Genomic DNA, 10739 nt, shown 5'->3' with positions numbered 1-10739 from the left:
AACCACAACAGAAATTGGTTCTATCGGTGAAGGAGTATCCTGCTTGTGATTCTGTTTCATGGTCTTCTTCATTATCTTGCGAGTCCGATGAAAAGTCTTCCATATGCATAGAATAATCTTCCATATTAATTGTATCATCGACATCGTTCTCGTAATCATTTAAATCATCGTCGATCAAATCATCGTGACTACCGAGCACTGCGGTGGGGGTGCTGATGAATTCGGCGGTCCTTCAAAGGATCTCTCAACCACATTTATCCTCAAAATTGGCCTAAAGCCATCTGCATCAACATCCATTATGTACGTCAGCACACGTACATCGCTATTTATTATCATAGGATTCACCTTTTCCCTCGAATGCATTACATAACTAATTACCACGTCGCTTGGCACGTAATCTAGATCCCCGCTCTACATTACGCTTGCAACAAATTCATCGTACGAATTGTTGTGGCGAACAGGAATGGAAATTGTCACCTTGGTAATGATCTCTATTTCCAACATTTCGAAGTCTCCATCCATTCTCCTATGAAATCACCAGAAACCAGAACAAATTTTACAATAGACATCCTAGAATTAAGCTTCGGTTGATGGTAGATTATGCTTATGGTCTATGTCGTGTTGTATGCACGGTCGATGACTGGCGAGGATGGGTCGATGACTGCGTAGATTTTCATACAAATACTTGAAATTGCAAATATTGCTTGTAATCAATGATTGTTGGGTTTATGGAATAAAGAAATGAACTTGGAGTCGCCTGAGCTGCTGTAATGCACTTTCTAAAGTGGTTTTGAGTAATGTGAGTGATTTAAAGCTTTTTAACAATGGTGGAAAATGTGTTTGAGAAGATAGGAAACAAATGGGGTAACAATGGATGTAATGGACAAACTTATGATGTTTGTGGACTAATTTACAGCTGATCGCCGGAAAAGTGGTTGGAATCGGAGCTTTTTGGTGGGAAAAAGAACCACTTTCTATTTTTAGCTTTTGGAATTATTTTTTTTAATATTTTTGGAAATCTAGATATTATTTTTATATATATAGTGGTGGATGATGGAGTGGGTTGAAGTGTATTATTAAAAACTTGTGGGTGAATTTATTAAGTTGGAAGTATTGGGTTAAAGTGAATTATTATAAAGGTTGGGGCTGAAATTGCTAAGTTGGAAAAGTTGATAGTGAGGTGGAATTAAGTGGGTACTTGGCAAAGGATTTAAACTTGTGGGTATTTGACAAAATAATTTAGATAAAGAGTCTTTTTGGCATAAATGCCCCATTCATGGCTAATGACGGAGAGTAGCTGAGGATCTGCTTGAGGTTGAGGCATCGGCAAGGACTCTACTTTCAGACTTGATCGACTCCAGTGTGCAGACAACTCACCAGGGTGATAAGAGTCCACACTTTAACGTGGAATTGACAAATGTGAATGCTCAAAAAAGGGATTGCATGCCCTTCAATAAGGAGGACAAATAATGGGAAAGAGCAACTAATTTAGAAGGTCTTCAAAGGATCCTCAAAAGGCTTTGCTGACACCCAGAAAGAGTTAGTGGCAAGAATGAAGGCTAAGGATAAAAGGATGGATGAACTCAAGGGCAAAACCAACCTTTTGGTAAAGGTTATCCGAACCTTCTTCGGCGGAAAAATATATCATTTATACATGAGTTAAATTATTTTATGTATATATAAAAGGTGTTGAACCCCTTTCAACTAGGTTTTCTTCATATATTAAACTCCTTTAATTGAAATTCTGGTTTCGCCTCTAGATGAACTTTGTCATGGTCCAAACTAAAAGACTCAAGAAAAAAAGAGCGGATGATGATGATGAAGAGTTTGATGACAAATCCTAGGATCGCAAAGATGAGGAGACATAGGCCAAGTGTGGAGCTTTGGCCCCCTCTATAGCAACCGTGATAGCGCTTCTGTGAGGTAAAATAAAGGCATAGGACGAATCTTAAATTTTGAATGAGTCGCATCTGTGGAGTTTCTCTCATTGTCAAAGGGTCGAACTCTAAAATTTATGCAAGGTGCCTTCCAGGGTGAGCGTTGCAGCCTGACCTATCTCTAAGAGATTTAAGATATCAGACAACCCCAAATATGATGGGATGCCAGACTCTCAGGAGCATTTAATATTTTCACGATGGTCGTGGACGATAATAACTTGACAATGGAAAAGGTTGAATTTGTAAAGGTGAAGAAATATAGAGAGACCATATTGGGAGAGCTATGGTTTGGTATTCTCTTTTACCAAAAAAACTCTATTAATTTGTTTAATATGCGGGCAGACAGTTTTCTTAAGGCTCATGCTGGTGACATGAAAGTTTAGCCTCAGAGGGAGATATTTTCTAAATAAAGTAGGGAGATACAAAGCTACTTTAGGATTTTATCATAATGTTCCAAAAGTAAAGGATGCAGCTTCTAGTGATATCGGATGAATAAGTTGCTGAAGCTTTCACTAAGGGATTGAATAACGAAAGCTCCATCACTTTGTTTAAACTAAAAGAGAACTTTGCAAAGTTTGAAGTCACTATGTGGGTCGATATCCATAATTGATATGAATCTAAGATCCAAATTGAGCACGGTTGTAGAAGGATCATAGACAAGAACCCTTGGGTGTAAAATAAGGCAAAGGCTAATAAAAGTTTATGAAATATGGAGAATAGGTCGATCAGGAATGGCTCAAGGTGGGGTGGTATAAAGACCTCATCCATGGGAAGATGTATTCCTTACACAACAAACTCGAGATCCAATATAAGTCTACAAGATGACCCTCACTCCCTGGGTTATTCTCATTCAGAGAGGGCTATAAGCTAAAAAGCTATAAAGCCCATAGTATATGTCATTGATGGGGTTCCTTCGCTTTTAGAATGTTGCTTCACTGTCAATCCAAACAAAATAGTTTCTATTTGAGAAAACAAGAGGGCTTAGTTCCCAAAATCCACGTACTCCATCCCTAATCCAAAAAATAAGAACTTATAGTGCAAAATTGACGGGTTGAATGGCCACGACACCAGGGATTGTCGACTCCTCAGGAAATAGTAGCTGAATTTCTCAAGAATGGTCACTTAAGAGAGTTCCTAAGTGATTGGGCCAAAGACAATTATGTAAAGGGTGTTGAGGGAAGAGCATCCAGTTAATTCGGGCACATGATCCTGATAGACATTAAATTGAGCACCCTTGGAAGAAGTGACAAGTACATCATTTTAAAAAATTTTCTTAACTGTCCGTCTTTTATACTTCTGAGATATTGCAATTTTTAGGATTGGCTTTCTCGCGAGCGGAGCACCTTTGGTGAAGGTAGGTTCTAATGCCTGCAATCAGCAATGGGGAACCTCTTTAGGTCCGTCAAGTGAAAAAAAGCTCAAAATCTTGGAGACAAGCATGAAGGCCTAGAAGGACAAGCTACACTCTTTTTTCCTTCTCTTAGATTTTTATCCATAAAAGGTTTTAGCTGGCAATGTTTTTAATGAGGTAGCAGTAAAGACTTCCAAGAGAAATCTAGGATTTTTCCCCATTTTCATGTAATCTACCGTACGATCTCGAAAATGTGATGACATAAATAAAAGAGGTTTTTGGAAAATGTTCTTCTATATTTTCTACAAAAATAGTGTTCTCCAAGATCTCTCGGTTAGGAAGACAAGTTCCTGAATACAAGGTGACATGTCATGAATATCTAATTACAACTCCCAAATATAATGGAAATAGATCTTCCTCGAGCATGAAAGGGGGAAATAATCCCAAGTTAGGAACTCAGGATTCCAACTCAGTGAACCTCTAACCATAAAATCAAAGGGTAATCCAGAACCTCAAACCCCTCATAGCAATAAAAACATACTAGGACTGTCAAAGAGGTCAAAAATCAACTTTAAAATTTATGGACTCGGTACACAATATCCAATCGAGATGGTGTAACATTACCACCTCATTGGATGCTCAAATTCACATAGAGCACTGATTGATCATCTGATTGCGAGAAAAATGAAGGTCTTGCCACCACACACTAGGGCAAAACTCAAACATAAGAAACCTCAAAATATTGTGAAAATATTAGTCCCTACTATAATGCTTGAAGTCAGAAATCAACTAAAATAGAAAATTTATCTCCAATAAGTTATTCTCTAATGTACCACAAAGATGTCAAACTTAAAAGAACACTTAAAAATAATGTGATCCCTCCTCTGTAATGATTCTTCAGGTTATTTTTTGTATTTCTGCTTATTTTTGTTGTTTAGAGCTTTTTTATAGCCGCCTCAAATTATTTATGACTTATTGGGACCGACAGTTTGGTTACCAGATAATTCATTTGGTTTTCAGAGTCAATTCCTTATTTTAAAGTCTTCGATGGTTCAAATTATCTACAGGATAAATACTTCAGTCAAACGACCTCGTATGATAATTCTAACTATTCCAACAGCTCCAGAATATCAATTTTAGCCTAGGGGGACCCTTGTCCCGGGTCTTGAGGTACTCGAGTTTACTTTGAGCTATTGGTTGGAACTTAAGACATTAACAAATGAGTATGGGACCCACTTTTCATCAAAACAACCTCGAATAGAAATTTTGACTGTGCCATTGATTTCAGAACATTAAATTTTATAGGATAGCATAGTTTGTTTGCACATACAAGATTTAGGATGAATTTTTAGGGGTTGGCGAAGACTTAGTTGGTGCTAGTGCATTGCATCTGCAATGACTGTGATCACTTAGGTGATCTACTAGGCACCAACAAATATCGTATAAGCGATATTTTTAGCTGCATAAGCGATACCCTTGGCAGTATGGCAAGTATCGCGTACACAATAATGGTGTCGCGTAAGCGACTTCTGAACCTTTGGCCAGGTATCACATACGTGATCAACAGATCGCGTATGTGATACCCGTGTACCTGAAAAGGCTATAAATACCCTATTTATCCTATTTTCTCCAATTCTCATCCATCACCGATATGTTTAAAACCTATAAAGTAGAAAAGCTTAGGGATAACATTGGTGGGTGATTGTGGAGCTTGGTACGGATTATTTACAAAATTCTCCTTCAAATTTGTGGTAACATTTCATTATTTTCATGGTTGATTTCTCCATTCTCATCTAAAAATTCCAAAATCTTAGTGACTTGATTTTAGCATCATTGTAGCTCAAAATTTATCCATTTTTTAGGATAAGTATTTCTTGAGCATTGAAGGACGTTGGGGTGGTTTCAGAAATGTGATTTTCGTAAATGAGCCCCACATAGAATTTTTATGTAATTTTATATCCAAAGTACAACAGTTTAATATGGGTATCATTATTCTCATTTTGGTGAGTAGATTGTGATTTGATAGCGTGACACCTTTCAGAAGCTTCTTGAAAGGGGAAATCGGTGATTTAGCAGATTCTTCGGGCTTTCTTCGATGCCCAGGTAGGCTAGGTTACCTTCTTCATAGATTGAGCTATCTCGTAGTATGATTATAATATTATTCTAGATATGGGTGGAATTAAGGTGTTGGAAGCATGAATGAGAGTGTGTAATTTAATTGGATCGTTAGGCTATCTTGAAACTGTAGACTTAGAATTTAATATAGTTATTCATGGCTTAGGTAGATTGAGCTTCGTGGTATATATTTAGAATGGAAATGTCTTAATTACTCAAGATAGGTGAAATTTTCCTAGTTATTCATGTAGGATGAAATTGTTCTTAGTCGCTTAAGTTAAGGAAACTGCCTTAGTTATTATTGTTTTAGGTAGGATTGCCTTAGTTGTTGATGTTTGGGAAGGATAGCTATCTTAGCGCTAATTATGGCTTACTTGACATATAGAAATGGACCTAGATACCTTATCCTAGTTTGAGGTAGAAGATGCTTAAATAGATTTTTGGGGATCAGAATTGGGCCCCTCCGGCCCACCTTACTCCAAGACTTGTGATAGCCTTGTAGACACAATTACATATGATATACTTTTATTAATGGTAAGTTTGTCACTTGAGGAGGTTGAATATAATTTTTGAATATGATAATTGGGTATTGAGGATTGATGCTAATTCTGAGTAACGCTAATGATATTTGCTCATATACATTGATTAAGGATATAATTTATAAGGGTGATTATTGATATAGCTTCTGTATTATTGCTAGTTGAATCGTTAACTGTTAATTTCTGGATTTTAAGTCATTTTCTACTAAAGTTAACCCATTGCATCTACCTCTGAGCTATGATTTTTCTTACCTACTAGCGGGATAAAGTAGATGTCATCATGACTCGTAAATTAGGTCGTGACAACCTCAAACTATGAGGTATGATAATAAGATTAAAAAACACATCAACTATTATTTCCACAATATATTCAGGTATGCAGAATCTGTATATTGCAACAACAACTTCAAATCGAGTTCAAGTATGAACAAGAACACAATAAAGTATCAAATAACCTCAACACAAGATCAAAATAACCTTTCCAAGAGGTATATTTATTTTTTCAGAAAATAAAGATGAAACAGAAATGATTAAGGCCAAGTCGTCCGAATTCACGGATTTTTCTTAAGGAATAATTTCCCTTACTATACCCGAGGTTATGGAATCTTCCTCCCAGGATAAAATGGCCTTCAATCCGACTATAGCGGTACCTCAAATAGGCGGATTCTTCGAACACACTTACAGTTTGAACGATCACACTTAGAGTATTTTTAAGACAAGAAGAGGAAGTTTTTTAATCTGAAAATTTCAATACTAAAACCTGTGAATCAAAAAAGATTTTTATAGCCAAATGATGCCTCTTCTGAAAAGAAACAAAGGTTCATCTAAAAGGTGTTACCTTTTCTGAAATTCATATCCATTTGGCCAAACAGTGTGACTGTTCTTGAACAGGCATGTCATTTCATGAATAAGTGTGTCAGTTCGATAAAATGTTGCAGCAGTTTGTGAATCAGTGCAACTGTTCACGTAAATAGTGCTACTGTTCACGCAAAACAGTGCTACTGTTCACGTAACAGTGCCACTGCTACTGTTCACGTAATTCCTGCAGCATTACTGTTGAAACACTGTGTAGAAAAATTTCTACTGCCTTTCCCTTTGGAGTACACGTAAAGTTTGTCCAAAAAATAGATCTATTTCTTGCCTCACTATCCATGTGGAGTTAGTGTTTTTCAATATAAACACTCTCAAGTTCTCTTCTTCCACCAATGTGGGAGAAAGAGTAAACTTGCCATTTTGGGAGTACACTTTCCATTTTTGGTGTCTCCTTTCCTCTACTCTTTTACTCTCCATTTTTCCATTCACACCCTTTTATTACTCTGAACCCAACATCAACCTCACTAGATGATTGTGAAAGAGGCAGTGAAATAAAAAATCAATTAGTGACTATCTTTGGTCATTGACAAAATGACTAACATTTACTAACCCAACCAAAACCACTAAAAATAAGTTTATTTTAATAAGGCACGCTAAGGGCCTGATGCCTCAAGGAAACCTTTAGAGAGCTGAAACTTTCAATTATTGAGAAGGTACATTCGACTAAGCCAAAGAGTTAATAAGTACGTTCTTGATATGTGAAAAGAAAATCAAATAATGCTTTTATAATAATGAACGACATGGAATGAGACATGCTTGAAAAAATAAACAAAGAGCAAATCATGAAACCCATAAAGACACATGAAATTGTGGAAAATCCTTCCTCAATTAAGCCCAAAAGGGTTATAAATTACAAGATACAAAACCTAATAGGATATAAATTATAAAGCCGAGGAAAGCTACAAGCTACGAGCTACAAAAGGAACAAGCTTAAAAGGGATCACAAAATGGCTTGAAGGCATCCCTCGATTGTGGCCAAGCTATTTTGGCTACCAAAAATTCTTGACCTTAGTGAAGGTAACTCTCTAGTAGGAAAATACCTGTCAACACATCTTCACATAATTTCACGATGTAGAGGCACGATTGATGGATTGTAAAAAATCATAACTAGATAGATTGGATGCAATCCCGAAGAATGCTTTAGCGAGCATGAAAGCAAAATGAGGCTCCTTGGGTAACCCTTGACAAACGAACCTCAAGACAGCCAAAAGTCTCTAAGAAGCTCTCTGTCTTTCTGGAAAGGCTTTATGCCGCTAACTGGCCTGTAGCGAAATAATAAATATCTTATTAAAATAGAAAAATTGAATCTAAAGAAACAGACGCGAGGTATGTAAGTTACTAACCTAGCAGCGGCATGAGAACTCATTGATAAGACACTCAGTAGATGCCTCATCCATCCTTTGGTGATTTTTGGCAGATATGATACCGGCATTGACAGGAAATTGACTTCACTAGGAATATATAGCACTGCCATTTGATATTGCATTAGGCCCCAATCCAGAAAGCGTGAAAAGTCAGATGTGATATGAAGGACTACATAAACCATAGTGGGATAATGCCAAAAAAGGCATTAAGATAATATGTTTTAAAATTCTATGCTCGACAGGGACTTCCAAGGAGAATTATGGAGAGACACCTACTTCATTATTTAGGCAATCTGACTGGGGCTTATAACTTTCTCTAGCTTCTTGAATAGACCTATAAATTTGAAACAAGTTATGATAAGAGCACCCATTCTCTGGATTGGTGATGCGTCCATAGACCCTCAGAGCCTTTATCTTAAGAAAAAACCCCGAAAGCAAACCCCTTCTACTAACAAGTCTGGCCTTTTTCTTTTCTTCCCTTTAATAGATTGAGGCTTAACCTCGAGGACATGGTCCGTCGTAACATCATCAAAGGCACAAAGTCAACCTTTAGTATCTTGGCTCATTAAATTGGTAGCAACAATCTAGGATGATATAATCATAGAACTAGATGTCAGTTTTGCAAGAAGTTCTAAGGAAAAAAATCAATCTAAAGAAAATAGTAAGAAGTGTAAGGTGTTAAAAGTACAGTGGTTCTTTTCTTCCCAATCGAACTAGTTGGATATGCACCTAAGATCGACTAGCAATTGTGGATATGTTCAAAACCTTCTCTATCCATGAGCAAAACTCTCTAATCAAATGGAGATAGGTGATTCTTCTAAGAGGGAACCAATGAGATGATGCAGAAATTTACTTGGTGATAATCTATTGACAATAACTAATAAAAAAGAATACTGTATAAAATAAATGCCCCAGCTCGGGTTTCTTACGATAAGTACTCTAAGATATGAGATAGGTAACTTTGTAAGGGTCTTTGGGACCACAATGACAAAATAATCAACCTAACCTCGATCTTTGAGGTATCCAAGTTGCCCGGGGGAACCTCCTTATGCGGCCACATAGTTGTACTATCCATTCTCGAGCAAATTGTGGGGAATAGAGGAGAAGTAAATGATTAAGGTAAAACTCCCTGCCGATAGGAATGGCTGGTGCACGAACAATAATTCTCCACCCTTGTGGGTCATGCGGACCGAGGCATCATAAAAGGTTATTATAAAACAATGTGATTACTTTGTCTCTAGAATTTCCCAGGCCCACAATGCACGGGTAGGCGTGGAAAAAAGTGAGGCCAGGCTTCTACAAAGTAACACTTCCAAATCGATGAAGGGCTTCAACTAGTAATTTCTCAAGAACCGACCCATAATATCTTCGAACGATGACTAGGTTGTCCTCCTTCACAAGGGAGCCCAATTCACTCACCAATTTCTTATTACTTTTTGGTTCTTTACAAGATAAATATTTGAAGTCTTCATCAAAGAGTAAAGATTGGGGATAAATTCATTGATGGACAACTTGAAGAAGTCATTTCTCTTTTCTCCTTCTTTATAATGCTACCGGTGGCCAAAGAAAGAAAGACAGGTTTCAAAAAAGAATTAGACATGTTAAAATGAAACACAGGATGATGAAGAAACATTTAAGTAATTATTCATAGAACAAAAGGAAGGGAAAAGGTGAACAAATATTTGTGGAAATCCCAAAATTTACATACGAAAAAAGATATCTATCCTTAGGTGCCTCGAAAAGAACACAACAATTGCAAAAGGGCGATTTATGAATAAAGTGACAAAAAATAAAGATAAGTCATTCTAAGTAGTGGTACTCATTTCTATTTCTATCTCTCGAGAACTATTAGACATATCATCCCAAAAGGTGGAGGAACTATCTGTATGGGGTAAAATCTTACCTAGAGACATATGACACAAAAACGAGACACAACTTGAGGATTCATTGCGATAAATGAGTGTGCATGCCATGAAAAGCCTCTATCAAGATAATGATAGGGTAAATAACTTCTTGTAAGGGATATAAAAACTCAACGACTCACCTCCCCTGGTGACATAGCAAAGAGGACAAGCAGAAGACAAATATGTCAAACCACTCAGGTGAGCGAATGAACTCTTATGGAGTTGAGTATTGTAGGAACATTACTTGACTCACTAATAGATCAAATATGTGGCATGCCAACATAGGTTTTAGTCCTTTAGGGATCTATTGTGAATATCCAATTTGTCAAGGCCTAATGTTGTAACCTACAAATAATTTTCAATTCCCACTTATAAAGAGATCTGATATCTCATTCTCCTGCTCAATACAATAGTTTTACTTAGTCTCCAAGCTTTTCTATTCCTTGTTGTATATCTAAGTATTGGTATTCTACCCCCGGCAACATCTCAAGTAGCTTTAGATCTCGAATTTACTTATACACGCATCAGACTTGTCTAGATTTATTTGTTTTGCTTTGTGTATTTCATTTTTTTTATAGTTGATTTTCCTTATTGCCTAGTAATGGAACCACTATCAAATCAAACCAAAAATAAGATTAAATCTTATCATGTTCTCT

The 10739-nt window shown here is 36.8% G+C and overlaps 1 long non-coding RNA gene across 1 annotated transcript; it reads right to left on the bottom strand.

The window, feature by feature from the left end:
- Positions 1-7622: 7622 nt before the first annotated feature.
- Positions 7623-10444, bottom strand: LOC124888469. Its single transcript, XR_007046682.1, has 2 exons — positions 8159-10444; positions 7623-8077 (listed from the first exon to the last, which is right to left on the bottom strand). It is a non-coding gene; the product is annotated as an uncharacterized LOC124888469 (long non-coding RNA).
- Between the last annotated feature and the right edge of the window lie 295 nt (positions 10445-10739).

The sequence above is a fragment of the Capsicum annuum genome, chromosome 11 (genome assembly GCF_002878395.1).
Source record: "Capsicum annuum cultivar UCD-10X-F1 chromosome 11, UCD10Xv1.1, whole genome shotgun sequence".
In the NCBI taxonomy this organism is placed as follows: domain Eukaryota; kingdom Viridiplantae; phylum Streptophyta; class Magnoliopsida; order Solanales; family Solanaceae; genus Capsicum; species Capsicum annuum.
Note: the sequence above shows the minus strand (reverse complement) of the source record. Positions and strands in the feature narration are given on the sequence as shown.